The sequence below is a fragment of the Triticum urartu genome, chromosome 3 (assembly GCF_003073215.2).
Source record: "Triticum urartu cultivar G1812 chromosome 3, Tu2.1, whole genome shotgun sequence".
NCBI lineage: Eukaryota > Viridiplantae > Streptophyta > Magnoliopsida > Poales > Poaceae > Triticum > Triticum urartu.
In genome coordinates this window covers 106,566,939-106,584,306 of record NC_053024.1, presented here as the reverse complement: position 1 = coordinate 106,584,306, position 17,368 = coordinate 106,566,939, and positions in this window count along the sequence as shown.

Genomic DNA, 17,368 nt, shown 5'->3' with positions numbered 1-17,368 from the left:
CGTGGCTGCTCTTAGCAGGTTTATCTCTCGGTCTGCTGAGCGCGCCCTGCCGTTTTTCAGATTATTGAAAAAGGCAGGTCCAATGAAATGGACTACGGAAGCGGAGGCTGCGCTGCAAGACCTGAAGAGATACCTGTCCTCCCCTCCAATACTTGTCGCACCTAAGCCACAAGAGAAGTTGCTGCTATACATAGCGGCAACCAATCAAGTGGTTAGTGCTGCGTTAGTAGCAGAGAGGGAGGCAGATGATGAGCCAGCAACCACGACAAGCGCATCCAGCGACAAGCAGGGAGCCTCCCCGACAAGCTCTGGTCCCGACAAAGATGGATCTGCGCAGATACACGACGAGATACACAAGAAGATGGTGCAGCACCCAGTTTACTTTGTCAGTTCCCTTCTGCAGGGGGCTAGGTCAAGGTACTCTGGTGTGCAGAAATTGCTTTTCGGCCTTCTCATGGCCTCGAGAAAGCTGCACCATTACTTCCAAGCACATGAGATCACAGTTGTCACTCGCTTTCCGCTGAAGAGGATACTGCAGAATCCAGAAGCGACAGGCAGGATTGTTGAGTTGGCACTGGAACTGTCAAGCTTTGGCCTCAAGTTTGAAAGCACTTCAACTATCCAGAGCAGAGCATTGGCAGAATTCATAGCAGAATGGACGCCAACACCAGATGAAGAAATTCCAGAAACGAGCATCCCCGACAAGGAAGCAAGCAAAGAGTGGCTGATGTACTTTGATGGTGCCTTTTCGCTGCAAGACGCCGGCGCTAGTGTGCTGCTTGTCGCACCCACCGGTGAGCACCTCAAGTACGTAGTCCAGATGCACTTCCCCAAAGAGCAAGCAACGAACAATACTGCAGAATATGAGGGCTTGCTTGCCGGTCTCCGGATCGCGGCAGACCTTGGGATCAAGAAGCTCATGGTCAGGGGTGACTCACAGCTTGTCGTCTGCCAAGTAAACAAGAGTTATCAGAGTCCGTTGATGGAAGCTTACGTCGACAAAGTGAGAAAGCTAGAAGAACACTTTAACGGCCTACAAATGGAGCATGTTCCAAGAGCTCAGAACGCCATTGCAGATGGCTTGTCAAAGTGTGCCGCACTTAAGTTACCTGTGGAACCAGGGATCTTTGCGCTCAAGCTGACTCAGCCGTCCGTAACGCCATCAACTGGATGGAGCAAGAAGAGGAAGTTGGTTTCTGGTGACTATTTGCCGGCAGAGCCTCCCGAAGCCGCCGCCAAGAAGGTCCCCAAGATCAACGCCAAGAGTGTTGAGGAGCAGTCTGCTCCGGCAGACCCTAGGGTTGGTTCCGTTGAAGCAGGAGCTCCTGACAAGTTTTGCTCCAGCAAGCTTGCCGGGGAACGTCACGCTCCGGCAGAGCCGCAGGTTCTTGCCGTAGAAGCGGATATTCCCGCAGCAGTCTCCAAGATCAACACCAAGAGCGCTGAGGAGCAAGATGCTCCGGCAAGCCCTAGGGTTTGTTCCGTTGAAGCAGAAGCTCCCGACAAGTTTTGCTCCGGCAAGCTTGTCGGGGAACGTAAAGCTCCGGCAGAGCCGCAGGTTCTTGCCGTGGAAGCGGATGTTCCCGCAGCAGCAGATTTGCCTTTAGTCCTTGTTGTCGAGCCACAAGCTCCAGCATGGGCACAGCAGATTGTCCATTTCCTTCAGACAGGAGGACTTCCCGAAGAGCAAGAAGAAGCAGAGAGAGTAGCCCGGCAGTCAAGTATGTACCAGTTTGTCGACAAGACACTGTACAGAAGAAGACTCAACGGTGTGAAATTGAAGTGTATTCCCCGGGAAGATGGACAAAAGCTGTTGGCAGAAATACATGGAGGCATATGTGGTCACCACATTGGCGCAAGAGCACTTGTCGGTAAAGCTTTCCGGCAAGGTTTCTTTTGGCCAACAGCCCTCCAGGATGCAACTGCACAAGTAACCAAGTGTGAAGCGTGTCAGTTTCATTCCAAGCAGATACACCAACCAGCTCAAGCTCTCCAGACGATCCCTTTATCCTGGCCATTTTCGGTCTGGGGGCTCGACATCCTCGGCCCCTTTCCCCGAGCTGTCGGGGGCTTTGAGTACTTGTACGTAGCAATCGACAAGTTCACAAAGTGGCCGGAAGTGGAACCAGTGAGGAAGGTGACAGCACAGTCAGCCGTCAAGTTCTTCAGGTCGATTGTTTGCCGCTTCGGGATCCCTAACAGGGTAATCACCGACAACGGTACGCAATTTACGAGCCGCACCTTCACGCAGTACGTCCAAGATCTTGGCGCCAAGGTCTGCTTCGCTTCTGTTGCTCACCCGAGAAGCAACGGTCAAGCGGAGAGGGCAAATGCTGAAGTGCTGCGCGGGCTCAAGACCAGAACTTTTGACAAGCTGCACAAGTGCGAAAGAAACTGGATCGAGGAGCTGCCGGTGGTTCTTTGGTCGATCAGAACGACGCCAAATCGAGCCACTGGACAAACACCTTTTGCTCTAGTCTATGGAGCAGAGGCAGTTATCCCCACGGAACTCGTATACGGGTCACCTCGAGTGCTCGCTTATGATGAGCTCGAGCAAGAGCGGCTGCGACAAGATGACGCGCTGCTCCTTGAGGAAGACCGTCTTCAGGCTGCTGTGCGAGCTGCTCGCTACCAGCAAGCTTTGCGCCGCTACCATAGCCGCAAAGTTAACGCCAGAAGTCTCGAGGAAGGTGACCTTGTTCTTCGGCGCGTTCAGTCCGCCAAGAATTCCAACAAGTTGACGCCGAAGTTGGAAGGCCCTTATCGGGTGAAGCGAGTCACAAGGCCTGGCGCTGTCCGCCTTGAGACCGAAGATGGCGTACCAGTGAGCAACTCCTGGAACATCGAGCATCTTCGTAAGTTTTACCCGTAAGGCGCGGTTGTCGGACCCTGTCCGGCAACCACCCTTTTGTACAAGTCTTGCCGCTGTTGCATGTAATCCTTTGTACAAAGCCAGGCGCAGACCCTGAGCACAAGTAAATGAAGCGCTGGCACCCCGGAGTTATAGCATGCATGCTAGGTCGAGTCTCATCCTTGGTTAGGGTTGATAGTGCCTAACAGCGGCTAACCCCTAGCTTAGAGGTCGAGTGTCCGTCCCTTTGCTTCTCTTTCGTTCGCAGGGCTCGCATATCCTGGCCAGACCGCTTGAGGACGAAAAGGAGAAGAAGGGCGCGGCGGCACCTGGGCCCCGGCAAGCCAGTGTTGCTGGGGGCTGCGAGTACCAAGAGTCATCCACGGCAAGCCAGGGTTGCCGGGGGCTGCGTTATCAGATAAGTCTTTCGTCCCTCATCATGCATCCTCTTATGGACTGGGGAATGCGAAACCGCGTTTCTTCCCGAAAATTGCCGTGCTCCCTCAACTCTAGGCCCTGGGGCTCGTTCCCGGGGCCAAGTTTGGTCATAGTCGCGGCAACAAAGGGATGAAACGAGGAGGCCGCACCCACCTCGTTCCCGCCTCCGTCAAAGGCGTGAGAAAGGTCGAGCGACGTGGGAAGGCGGCAGGGCCTATTGCCGGGAGATGAAATGTCTGTCCGAGGGATACCAAGGATTTGCTCCTTGGCGTGGGTTCAACCCGCGAGACAAATAACCCGGCAAGCATCCCCTTTTCATTAAAAAACATCCCACTCAGGTACAGTCCATAGAGGATGAAAAACATGAAAGAGAGGATTACAAGTTTTAGATGCAGCTAAGGCCCGAAGGCTTACAAATTAAAAAGATAAGATGCCCGTAATCCCTTTCCTGTCCCTCTCTTCAGGAGGTAGGTCAAGGAGGCGAAAAGGGCAAAAGGGGCGCCTAGGCGAGCTACAGGTGCCAGAAGACACCAAGAGAACATCCCGGAGGCCATCCGAAGGCTGGACGGTGATGGCGGCGCCGGAAGCGGGGCTCGAAGACGGGGCGGCAGGACGTCAGCACGCTGTCGAGGGCACCACGCCCTCGTACTCCGACTGGACGGCCTTGTCGCCAGCCCTCTTCCCCTTCCGCACCCTTCCTACGCCAGCCGCCCAAGGAGACGACCCCGGGGAGTTCAAGGAGCCGGCGACACGGATGATGGGGTCACCGGTGCCGCACGAAGCGGCGCCCGACACCTGGTCGGACTCATCGTCGCTGTCGCTCTCCTCCTCGTCACTCTCGCTCGAGGGGGAGCCTTCACTATCGGAGGAGCTGTCCACGCAGCACTTCGCCCGAGTGCCGAAGCACCCGAAGACCTTGACGGAGAGGATATCGCCCTCCATCAACTTAAAATGGAGGGTAGACCCCTCCATCAGGCTGTGGATACGGGCAAACGTCTTCCACCCTCGATCAAGATACATCACATTAGGGGCTGGGAATACAACGCGGACTCGCGTGCCGCTGATCCCACAGCCCCTCATGTGCAGTCTCAGTGTCTCGGGCGGGTCCAACTCCATCGCGCTCGCAAACGGAGCTGGAAGCCGGAGGCGACGACGAGGCGCCCGGCGCAGCCTGACGAAGAACTCGCAAGGGTCGTCCCCTATATGGACCGCCGTGGGGAGAGGAACCGCCGGCGGAAGCGAAGCTGGCGTGCCGCCCCGTCCGCCTCTTCCCCGAGCGCCTCGACCTCGTCCTCGACCTCGTCCATGACCTCGCCCCCTCCCTCTTCCCCTTATGGCTGGCTCTGCCACCACGGGCGCGGGAGAGGGAGGGGTGCGCTGTTTGGCGGCGACCCTCGCCGCCACCGATGAAGGGCCAGGGTTCCCTTTCTCCATGGCGAATGAGAGAAAGGGGAGCAGAGGCTGAAGAAAGGAGGAGATGAGAGAGTGCGGGCTTCTGTGCTCCCCTCCCGCTCTTTATAAAGGAGCGAGGTGGGGGCTCGGCTGCCCCGCTCAGCGAATCAAGGCACGGGAAGAGCAGGGAGTCGGGGCCGACCCGCTGCCTCTGCTCGCGACGGCCCAGTTTCCCGCTTCCACCGTCCGCGACCCCAAGCGCATGGGAGCCGCGTGGCGGGGATGCAGAACCGAGGCGACGGATGAGGCGGCCTCGCCCCACCCCGTGATCGCGGGGAGTGGACGCCTCGAAAACCGCGCACCAGCCCCGTCCAGTAAATGCACCACGCCCCCACGGCTACCTCCGTTTAGGGAGGAGGCCGTGAACCGTCCCCTTCATCATGGCCTGACGCATGCTCGCGGGGCTTAGCCCCGCGCACGCCGACCACGTCACCCACGACGCTGCGTTTGACGCGTGCCATTCTGGGCGTGCGCGGTGGAAGCAGAGAGATATGCTGCGTGACCTAGGCCGCGCGTGCCCGTGCACTGTTTTGGGCCAGGCCCAACAGCGCTCGGCAACGTGTCTGGCCCAGGCCCGGGGGCTCCTGTCGGTGTACTAGAGTAGGGGTACCCTAGTATCCCGAACTTGTGCACGGGCAGTCGCAGCATCCCGCGGCAAGGCTTGCCGAGTGACCGCCAAGGCCCTCCGCGGCTACTTTGAAGACCATTCAAGAGCAAAGTACTCAAACCAAGGCCCCGGCAAGAGAAGCTGGCCGGGAAGGGAACAAAACCCCGGCAAGAGGAGCTTGCCGGGAAGGCCAACCAAGGCATACCAAGAAAACTTGCCGCGACGCGCCACGCGTCCCGGCAAGGCCCGGTGAGCGACAAGCTCCCGAACACGACAAGCCGACGACCGCGGCACGGAGCTTGCCGCGGGAAACCCCCACTTCGTGCCCGCGCTCCAGCACACCCGCCAACGTGTCGCTCTAGGACCCTCCCAAGCACACGTGGTAGGAGGCCGTGCAGCTAGGGGTGTGCGGTGGCAAGCAGGCGCTGACAAGATAACCATCGTGGCAAACGGTGGCGTCCCTAGCGGTCCCTTTCGGTACTGTTTAGGCGACACAGATGGCCAATTAATGCCCTTGTCCCCTGCCGCCAGGGTTAGGTATGATACACTGTAACAGGTAGCTGTGCCTACCACAGCACCTTTCCATTTTTGCCCTTTACCTCCGTTGCCACCTGTCGGTAACCCCTTGAGCATATAAAAGGAGGCCCGTGTGCAACATAGAGGGGGGTTAGCCAGTTCGAACACTCACGCTCGGTCCTGCTAGCCGCTGGTGTGTACTGTAGCACTCCGCGCTCCCGAGCTAGAAATCAATACAGAACCACAAAGCAGGAGTAGGGTTTTACGCATCCGTGCGGCCCGAACCTGGGTAAATCGCTCGCGTGCTTCGCCTCAATTTGCTCTTTGCACGATCTCCGCCCCCGCCGAACCGAAAGGGACCCGGACCGCCGGTCCCATAGGTGCCCGCGGATCCGTACCCCGGCAATTTTGCACTAGAAAAATCCCACCAAGCCATCTGTGGCATCCATTTCATTATTTGAGCAAGTTTGGGAACATGTTATATTTGCAGCATGTAGCATTTTGTCATTTTTGTGCATTTAATACCATTTATGCCATGGGAAAGTTTTGCATATGAACATGTTCTTCATTCTGCCATCTTACTGCTAGAATTTATTTCATGCCATGAAGTGCCTTGTAATGAGTGCAACAAGCTTGCAAACATGCTATCATAAATCTGTTTCAGCCATGCCATGTTTATTTTGCTAAGTCTGAAACTGTCAGCATAACTTGCTATTTTGCATTGGTTGTATCATCTTATCTATGAGTTTTTGGACAAAGTTCAGTGAGGGAGTTTTGTTAAGTGCATATTGTAGTAGCATGCCATGCTCTTGGTTGCCTTAATATGTTCCAGTAGCATGTAGTTTGCTAGACCTAAACATTGCATCCTGAATCTATTTCCTGCCATGTTCTGTGTTTTCACCAAGTCTGTTAAACTGTTATGAGTTGTCAGTTTGCCATGCTATTTTGGTGATGATCCATTAAGTTTTAGAAATAGTTCAGTGATCATGTTTTGTAGTGGATGTTATGTATTTCAATGCCATGCCATTTGTTTCCATGTTTAAGTTCTCTTGCATATTTAAGTGATGCATCCAAGTGGGCATTTGTTGTTTTGGACAGCTTTGCATTGCATTTTCTTTTGTTCATCATTTGCAATCCATGCATCCGATTTCGGTGATATTTATACCGTTTTCAACTAGAATCTTCCCATCTATCCAGTGGCATACTTGGTTTGACAAGAGTTTGCCCATATCTATTATGTCAACACCTTTGTCCTTCCCGGCATCCTATCCCTCGTACGAGTAGCCTTAGCTCCGTCTGTTGCATTCTTCATATGCATTCATGTTCATCGTGCATGTAGCATGTGTTCTTTTCCATGTCATGTTTATGCTTGTGTGTTTACCATGTTATTCGCTTATTTCCGGTTGTGCTCCTTCTCAATAGTTTCGGTTATGTTGCGATGGTGAGGATCCATTCGGCTACGTTGGTCCGTCTACTTCATGGACGCGTTCTTCTTCCTAGCGGGATTTCAGGCAAGATGACCGTTGATACGTCCATTTTGCATCATGCTTTTATATCGATATTTATTGCATTATGGACTGTTATTACACATTATGTCACAATACTTATGCCTATTCTCTCTTATTTTACAAGGTTTACATGAAGAGGGAGAATGTCGGCAGCTGGAATTCTAGGCCGGAAAAGGAGCAAATATTAGAGACCTATTCTGCATAGCTCCAAAAGTCCTGAAACTTCACGGAAGTCATTTTTGGAATTAATAAAAAAATACTAAGGGAAGAAAGTACCAGAGGGGGCCCACACCCTAGCCACGAGGGTGGGGGGCGCCCCCTGCCTCGTGGGCCCCCTGGTGGCCCTCTGATGCCCATATTTGGCTATATGGAGTCTTTCATCGAGGAAAAAATCATAAGCAAGCTCACGGCACGAAACTCCGCCGCCATGAGGCGGAACCTTGGCGGAACCAATCTAGGGCTCCGGCGGAGCTGTTCTGCCGGGTAAACTTCCCTCCGGGAGGGAGAAATCATCACCATCATCATCACCAAGGATCCTCGCATAGGGAGGGGGTCAATCTCCATCAACATCTTCACCAGCACCATCTCATCTCAAACCCTAGTTCATCTCTTGTATCCAATCTTTGTATCCAAACCTCAGATTGGTACCTGTGGGTTGCTAGTAGTGTTGATTACTCCCTGTAGTTGATGCTAGTTGGTTTACTTGGTGGAAGATCATATGTTCAGATCCATTATGCATATTAATACCCCTCTGATTATGAACATGAATATGCTTTGTGAGTAGTTACATTTGTTCCTGAGGACATGGGAGAAGTCTTGCTATAAGTAGTCATGTGAATTTGGTATTCGTTCGATATTTTGATGAGATGTATGGTGTCATCCCTCTAGTGGTGTCATGTGAATGTCGACTACATGACACTTCACCATTGTTTGGGCCTAGAGGGAGGCATTGGGAAGTAATAAGTAGATGATGGGTTGCTAGAGTGACAGAAGCTTAAACCCTAGTTTATGTGTTGCTTCGTAAGGGGCTGATTTGGATCCATATGTTTCATGCTATGGTTAGGTTTACCTTAATACTTCTGGTGTAGTTGTGGGTGCTTGCAATAGGGGTTAATCATAAGTGGGATGCTTGTCCAAGTAAGGGCAGTACCCAAGCACCGGTCCACCCACATATCAAATTATCAAAGTACCGAACGCGAATCATATGAGCGTGATGAAAACTAGCTTGACGATAATTCCCATGTGTCCTCGGGAGCGCTTTCCTTCATATAAGAGTTTGTCCAGGTTTGTCCTTTGCTACAAAAAGGATTGGGCCATCTTGCTACACTTTATTTACTTTTATTACTTGCTACTCGTTACAAATTACCTTATCACAAAACTATCTGTTACCAATAACTTCAGTGCTTGCAGAGAATACCTTACTGAAAACTGCTTATCATTTCCTTCTGCTCCTTGTTGGATTCGACACTCTTACTTATCGAAAAGGCTACGATAGATCCCCTACACTTGTGGGTCATCAAGACTATTTTCTAGCGCTGTTGCCGGGGAGTGAAGCGCCTTTGGTAGGTGGAATTTGGTAAGGAAAAATTTATATAGTGTGCTGAAATTTACTGTCACTTGTTACTATGGAACATAATCCTTTGAGGGGCTTTGTTCGGGGTATCTTCACCCCGACCAGTAGAGCAAAGAGTTGCTCCTCAACCTACCGAACCTACTGAAAATGTTTGCTTTGAAATTCCTTCGGGTATGATAGAGAAACTGCTAGCTAATCCTTTCACAGGTGATGAGACATTACATCCCGATTTGCACCTAATCTATGTGGATGAAGTTTGTGGATTACTTAAGCTTGCAGGTATGCCCGATGATGTTATCAAGAAGAAGGTCTTCCCTTTATCTTTGAAGGGAGAGGCATTGACATGGTATAGGCTATGTGATGATATGGGATCATGGGACTACAAGCGATTGAAATTAGAATTTCATCAGAAGTTTTATCCTATGCATCTTGTTCATAATGATCATAATTATATATATAATTTTTGGCCTCGCGAAGGAGAAAGCATCGCTCAAGCTTGGGGGAGGCTTAAGTCAATGTTATATTTATGCCCCAATCATGAGCTCTCAAGGGAAATGATCATCCAAAAATTTTATGCTCGGCTTTCTCTCAGTAATCGCTCCATGCTTGATACTTCTTGTACTGGATCTTTTATGATGAAGATTATTGGATTCAAATGGGATTTATTGGAAAGAATTAAACGCAACTCTGAAGATTGGGACCTCGACGAAGGTAAGGAGTCAGGTATACCACCTAAGTTTGATTGTGTTAAATCTTTTATGGATACCAATGCTTTCCGTGAATTTAGCACTAAATATGGACTTGACTCTGAGATAGTAGCTTCTTTCTGTGTATCCTTTGCTACTCATGTTGATCTCCCTAAGGAGAATTGGCATAAATATAATCCTCCCATTGAAGTAAAAGTAGTTGCACCTATTAAAGTTGAAGAAAAGACTATCACTTATAATGATCCTGTTGTTCCTACTGCTTATATTGAGAAACCACCTTTCCCTGTTAGAATAAAGGATCATGCTTAAGTTTCAACTGTGGTTAACAAAAGTAATATTAAGACACCTAAACCCCGTGAGCAAATTAAAGTTGAACCTAGTATTGCTATGGTTAAAGATCTCTTGGCCGATAATATTGATGGGCATATTATTTACTTCTACAATGAAGCTGCTAGAATTGCTAGACCCGATGCTAAAAATAAACATAGACATGTTGTAGGCATGCATGTTATTTCTGTTAAAATAGGAGATCATTGCTATCATGGCTTATGTGATATGGGTGCTAGTGCAAGTGCCATACCTCATTCCTTATACCAAGAAATTATGCATGATATTGCACCTGCTGAGATAGAAGAGATTGATATTACAATTAAGCTTGCCAACAGAGATACTATTTCACCAGTTGGGATTCTTAGAGATGTTGAAGTCTTGTGTGGGAAAGTTAAATACCCTACTGATTTTCTTGTTCTCGGTTCCCCACAAGATGACTTTTGTCCTATTATATTTGGTAGACCCTTCTTGAATATTGTTAATGCTAAGATAGACTACAATAAGGATATTGTTTTTGTTGGTTTAGGGGATATGTCTCATGAGTTTAATTTTGCTAAATTTCGTAGACAACCCCATGATAAAGAATTGCCTAGTAAAGATGAAATTATTGGCCTTGCTTCTATTGTCGTGCCTCCTACCGATCCTTTAGAACAATATTTGCTAGACCATGAAAACGATATGTTTATGAATGAAAGAAGGGAAATAGATGAAGTATTCTTTAAACATGGACCTTTTCTGAAACACAACTTGCCTGTTGAAATCCTAGGGGATCCTCCTCCACCCAAGGGTGATCCCGTGTTTGAGCTTAAACCATTGCCTGATACTCTTAAATATGCTTATCTTGATGAAAAGAGGATATATCCTGTTATTATTAGTGCTAACCTTTCAGAGCATGAAGAAGAGAGATTATTGAAAACTCTGAAGAAGCACCGTGCTGCTATTGGATATACTCTTGATGATCTTAAGGGCATTAGTCCCACTCTATGTCAACACAAAATAAATTTGTAGAAAGACGCCAAACCAGTTATTGATCACAAACGACGGCTAAATCCTAAGATGAAAGAAGTGGTAAGAAAAGCAATATTAAAGCTCCTTGAAGCAGGTATAATTTATCCCGTTGCTGATAGTTAGTGGGTAAGTCCTGTCCATTGTGTCCCTAAGAAGGGAGGTATTATTGCCGTTCCTAATGATAAAGATGAATTGATTCCGCAAAGAATTATTACATGCTATAGGATAGTGATTGATTTCCGCAAATTAAATAAAGCTGCTAAAAAAGATCATTACCCTTTGCCTTTCATTGATCAAATGCTAGAAAGATTATCCAAACATACAAATTTTGCTTTCTAGATGGTTACTTTGGTTTCTCTCAAATACATGTGTTAGCTGATGATCAAGAAAAGACTACTTTTACTTGCCCTTTCGGTACCTTTGCTCATAGACGTATGCCTTTTGGTTTATGTAATGCACCTGCTACCTTTCAAAGATGCATGATGGCTATATTCTCTGACTTTTGTGAAAAGATTTGTGAAGTTTTCATGGATGATTTCTCTGTTTATGGATCCTCTTTTGATGATTGCTTGAGCAACCTTGATCGAGTTTTGCAGAGATGTGAAGAAACTAACCTTGTCTTGAATTGGGAGAAGTGCCACTTTATGGTTAATGAAGGTATTGTCTTGGGGCATAAAATTTCTGAAAGAGGTATTGAAGTTGACAAAGCTAAAGTTGATGCTATTGAAAAGATATAGTGTCCCAAGGACATCAAAGGTATAGGAAATTTCCTTGGTCATGCCGGTTTTTATAGGAGGTTCATTAAGGACTTCTCAAAAAATTCCCGGCCTCTGACTAACCTATTACAAAAAGATATTCCTTTTGTCTTTGATGATGATTGTGTAGAAGCATTTGAAATACTTAAGAAAACCTTGATTTCTGCACCTATTGTTCAGCCTCCTGATTGGAATTTAACCTTCGAAATCATATGTGATGCTAGTGACTGTGTTGTAGGTGCTGTTCTAGGACAAAGAGTTGATAAAAATTAAATGTTATTCAATATGCTAGTAAAACTCTAGACAATGCCTAGAGAAATTATGCTACTACTGGAAAGGAATTCTTAGTAGTTGTATTTGCTTGTGATAAGTTCAGACCTTATATTGTTGATTCCAAAGTAACTGTTCACACTGATCATGCTGCTATTAAATATCTTATGGAAAAGAAAGATGCTAAACCTAGACTTACTAGATGGGTTCTCTTGCTACAAGAATTTGATTTGCATATTATTGATAGAAAGGGAGCTGAGAATCCCGTTGCAGACAACTTGTCTAGGTTAGAGAATGTTCTTGATGACCCACTACCTATTAATGATAGCTTTCCTGATGAACAATTAGCTGTCATAAATTCTTCTCGTACTGCTCCATGGTATGCTGATTATGCTAATTATATCGTTGCTAAATTTATACCACCTAGTTTCACATACCAGCAAAAGAAAAAGTTTTTCTATGATTTAAGGCATTACTTTTGGGATGACCCACACCTTTATAAAGAAGGAGTAGATGGTGTTATCAGACGTTGTGTACCTGAGCATGAATAGGAACATATCCTATGTAAGTGTCACTCCGAAGCTTATGGAGTTCACCATGCTGGAGATAGAACTGCACATAAGGTATTGCAATCCGGTTTTTATTGGCCTACTCTCTTCAAGGATGCCCGTAAGTTTGTCTTATCTTGTGATGAATGTCAAAGAATTGGTAATATTAGTAGACGTCAAGAAATGCCTATGAATTATTCACTCGCTATTGAACCATTTGATGTCTGGGGCTTCGATTATATGGGACCATTTCCTTCCTCTAATGGATACACACATATTTTGGTTGCTGTTGATTACGTTACTAAGTGGGTAGAAGCTATTCCAACTAGTAGTGTTGATCATAACACCTCTATTAAGATGCTTAAAGAAGTTATTTTTGTGAGGTTTGGAGTCCCTAGATATTTAATGACTAATGGTGGTTCACATTTTATTCATGGTGCCTTTCGTAAAATGCTTGCTAAGTATGATGTTAATCATAGAATTGCATCCCCATATCATCCATAGTCTAGTGGTCAAGCAGAACTTAGCAATAGAGAGCTTAAATTAATTTTGCAAAAGACTGTTAATAGATCTAGAAAGAATTGGTCGAAGAAACTTGATGATGCATTATGGGCTTATAGAACTGCATATAAAAATCCCATGGGTATGTCTCCGTACAAAATGGTTTATGGAAAAGCATGTCACTTACCTCTTGAATTAGAACATAAGGCATATTGGGCCATTAGAGAGCTCAATTATGATTTCAAACTTGCTGGTGAGAAGAGGTTATTTGACATTAGCTCACTTGATGAATGGAGAATCCAGGCCTATGAAAATGCTAAGCTGTTTAAAGAAAAAGTTAAAAGATGGCATGATGAAAGGATACAAAAACATGAGTTCAATGTAGGTGATTATGTATTGCTATACAAATCTCGTTTAAGATTTTTTTTGCATGCAAACTAATCTCTAAATGGGAAGGTCCTTACGTCATCGAGGAGGTCTATCATTCCGGTGCCATAAAAATCAACAACTTCGAAGACACAAATCCGAAGGTGGTGAACGGTCAAAGAATCAAACATTATATCTTAGGTAATCCCATAAATGTTGAAACTAATATTATTGAAACCGGAACCCCGGAGGAATACATAAGGAACACTTTCCAGAACGTTTCAGACTCCGAAAAGGAATAGGTACGTGGTACGGTAAGTAAACCGACTCCAGAACAGTTCTAATAGCAATTTTTCTCCGATTTGGAATATTTAAGAAAATAGGAAAATAAGAAGTAGACCGGAAAGGACACGAGACTTCCACGAGGGTGGCGGCGCGCCCCCTGCCTCGTGGGCACCTCGTGTGCTCTCCGGACTCCGTTTTCTTGCATGATACTTCTTTTGGTCGGTAAAAATTCACTATATAATCTCTTGAAGGTTTTAACCACCGTATCACGCAAATATCTCATGTATTTGTTTCGAGTTGTTCTTCTGACAGATCTAGATCGCATGGCGTCTTCAAGTGCCCCCAAGGACAAGTTCTTCAAGAAGGTCATCAACCCCTACCTTGCGGAGGTGCTGCAACACCCTCAAACCATTGAGATGCGTGAGGGGTTGCTGCACATCCGCGATGTTGAGGGACCAAGGAGGACTGGAAGCGTGGACACAAGGCTCGAGGCAATGAAGCAACAAGTTTTCAAGTGTTAGGAGATGGTGGAGCGTGGACTCAACTCCAATCACATAATGATCACGGAGTTCACCAAAAACCACAAGCTGGACGCCAAGGACATTGGGGAGGTCATCTTCAAGCTTCACGAGAAAATCGAGCGCCTCCAAGCCCAGACCTATGACCTGCAAAACCAAAACTGTGAGTATGAATATAGATTCGAGAGGATGAGTTTGGCTGCAGATTTGAGGATCCCGGAGACTCGATCATCCTTCTATGATGGTGAGCCTATGCCTTGGAAGATGGACGACAAGCCTAAATCATCAACAACTCCTTCTCACCACTTCCAAGGAAGGAAAAATAAACACATGGGTGATACGTCTCCAACGTATCTATAATTTTTGATTGTTCCATGCTATTATATTATCTGTTTTGGATGTTTATGGGCTTTATTAAACACTTTTATATTATTTTTGGGACTAACCTATTAAGCTAGAGCCCAGTGCCAGTTCCTGTTTTTTCCTTGTTTTAGAGTATCGCAAAAAAGAAAAATCAAACAGAGTCCAATTGACCTGAAACTTCACGGAACTTATTCTTGGACCAAAAGAAGCCCACGGAGTATCGAAGATGGACTAGGAGAGTCCCGGGCTGCCCACGAGGTTGGGGGGCGCGCCCACCGCCCCTGGGCGTGCCCCCCTTCCTCGTGGACACCCCAGAGATCCACCGACGTACTTCTTCCTCCTATATATATCGATATACCCTAAAAACCTCGAGGAGCACAATAGATCGGGAGTTCCGCCGTCAGAAGCCTCCGTAGCCACCAAAAACCAATCTAGACCCATTTCGGCACCCTGCCGATGGGGGAATCCCTCTCCGGTGGCCATCTTCATCATCCCGGTGCTCTCCATGACAAGGAGGGAGTAGTTCTCCCTCGGGGCTGAGGGTATGTACCAGTAGCTATGTGTTTAATCTCTCTCTCTCTCTCTCGTGTTCTTGAGGTGGTACGATCTTGATGTATCGCGAGCTTTGCTATTATAGTTGGATCTTATGATGTTTTCTCCCCCTCTACTCTCTTGTAATGGATTGAGTTTTCCCTTTGAAGTTATCTTATCGGATTGAGTCTTTAAGGATTTGATAACACTTGATGTATGTCTTGCGTGGGATACCCGTGGTGACAATGGGGTATTCTATTGATCCACTTGATGTATGTTTTGGTGATCAACTTGCGGGTTCCGCCCATGAACCTATGCATAGGGGTTGGCACACATTTTCGTATTGACTCTCCGGTAGAAACCTTGGGGCACTCTTTGAAGTAATTTTGTGTTGGTTGAATAGATGAATCTGAGATTGTGTGATGCATATAGTATAATCATACCCACAGATACTTGAGGTGACATTGGATTATCTAGGTGACATTAGGGTTTTGGTTGATTTGTGTCTTAAGGTGTTATTCTAGTATGGACTCTATGATAGATTGAACAGAAAGAATAGCTTCGTGTTATTTTACTACGAACTCTTGAATAGATCAATCAAAAAGGATAACTTTGAGGTGGTTTCGTACCCTACCATAATCTCTTCGTTTGTTCTCCGCTATTAGTGACTTTGGAGTGACTCTTTGTTGCATGTTGAGGGAAAGTTATATGATCCAATTATGTTATTATTGTTGAGGTAACTTGCACTAGTGAAAGTATGAACCGTAGGCCTTATTTCAACGCATTGCAATACCGTTTGTGCGCACTTTTATCATTAGTTACCTTGCTGTTTTTATATTTTCAGATTACAAAACCATTATCTACTATCCATATTGCACTTGTATCACCATCTCTTCGCTGAACTAGTGCACCTATACAATTTACTATTGTATTGGGTGTGTTGGGGACACAAGAGACTCTTTGTTATTTGGTTGCAGGGTTGCTTGAGAGAGACCATCTTCATCCTACGCCTCCCACGGATTGATAAACCTTAGGTCATCCACTTGAGGGAAATTTGCTACTGTCCTACAAACCTCTGCACTTGGAGGCCCAACAACGTCTACAAGAAGAAGGTTGTGTAGTAGACATCAAGCTCTTTTCTGGCGCCGTTTCCGGGGAGGTTAGCGCTTGAAGGTATATCTTTAGATCTTGAAATTGAATCTTTTTGTTTCTTGTTTTATCACTAGTTTAGTTTATAAAAGAAAACTACAAAAAATGGAATTAAGGATGCCTCATAAGCTTCATCTTTTTAATATCTTTTGTGAGGATGATGGAAAGGAAAATTGTGCTCAAGTGTTAGAAGAAGAATGCATTAAAATGTTTGGCACTAAATACTTGAATGATGAGCATGATTGCAATGTTGTTAGTATGAATTCTTTGAATGCCCATGATGCTAATGATATGCAAAACCACAAACTTGGGGAAGCTATGTTTAATGAAGATGATGTTTTTAATCTCCCAAGTTTTGGTGAGAAAATTTATGATGATAGCATGCCTCCTACTTATGATGATTATAATTGTGAAAGTGGATTTGGAGAGGTCATGACTTTATTTAGTGATGAATCCACTATTTCGGAAGAGGTTCCAATTGATTATGAGAACAAAGTTGCTATCTATGATGATTATTGTGATGACTTGTATGCTATAAATAATAATGATATCCATGAAACTTGTCATCATGATTTTAGTTTTCAATTGGATTATGCCTCACATGATAATTATTTTGTTGAGTTTGCTCCCACTATTATTCATGAGAAGAATTTTGCTTGTGTGGAGAGTTATAAAATTTCTATGCTTGTAGATCATGAAAAGAATGCTTTAGGTTATGGTTAGATTGTTGAATTCATTCATGATGCTACTGAAAATTACTATGAGGGAGGAACATATACTTGTAGGAATTGCAATAATATCAAGTTTCCCCTCTATGTGCTTAAAATCTTGAAGTTATGCTTGTTTTACCTTCTTATGCAAGTTGATTCTTCTTCCCACAAGTTGTTTGCTCGCAAAATCCCTATTCATAGTAAGAGGGTTAGACTTAAATGTGCTAGTCATATTGTTCATGATGCTCTCTTTATATTTCAATTCTTATCTTTTATGTGAGCATCATTGAAATCATCATGCCTAGCTAGGGGCGTTAAACGATAGCGCTTGTTGGGAGGAAACCCAATTTTATTTTTGTTCCTTGCTTTTTTCTCCTTTTTA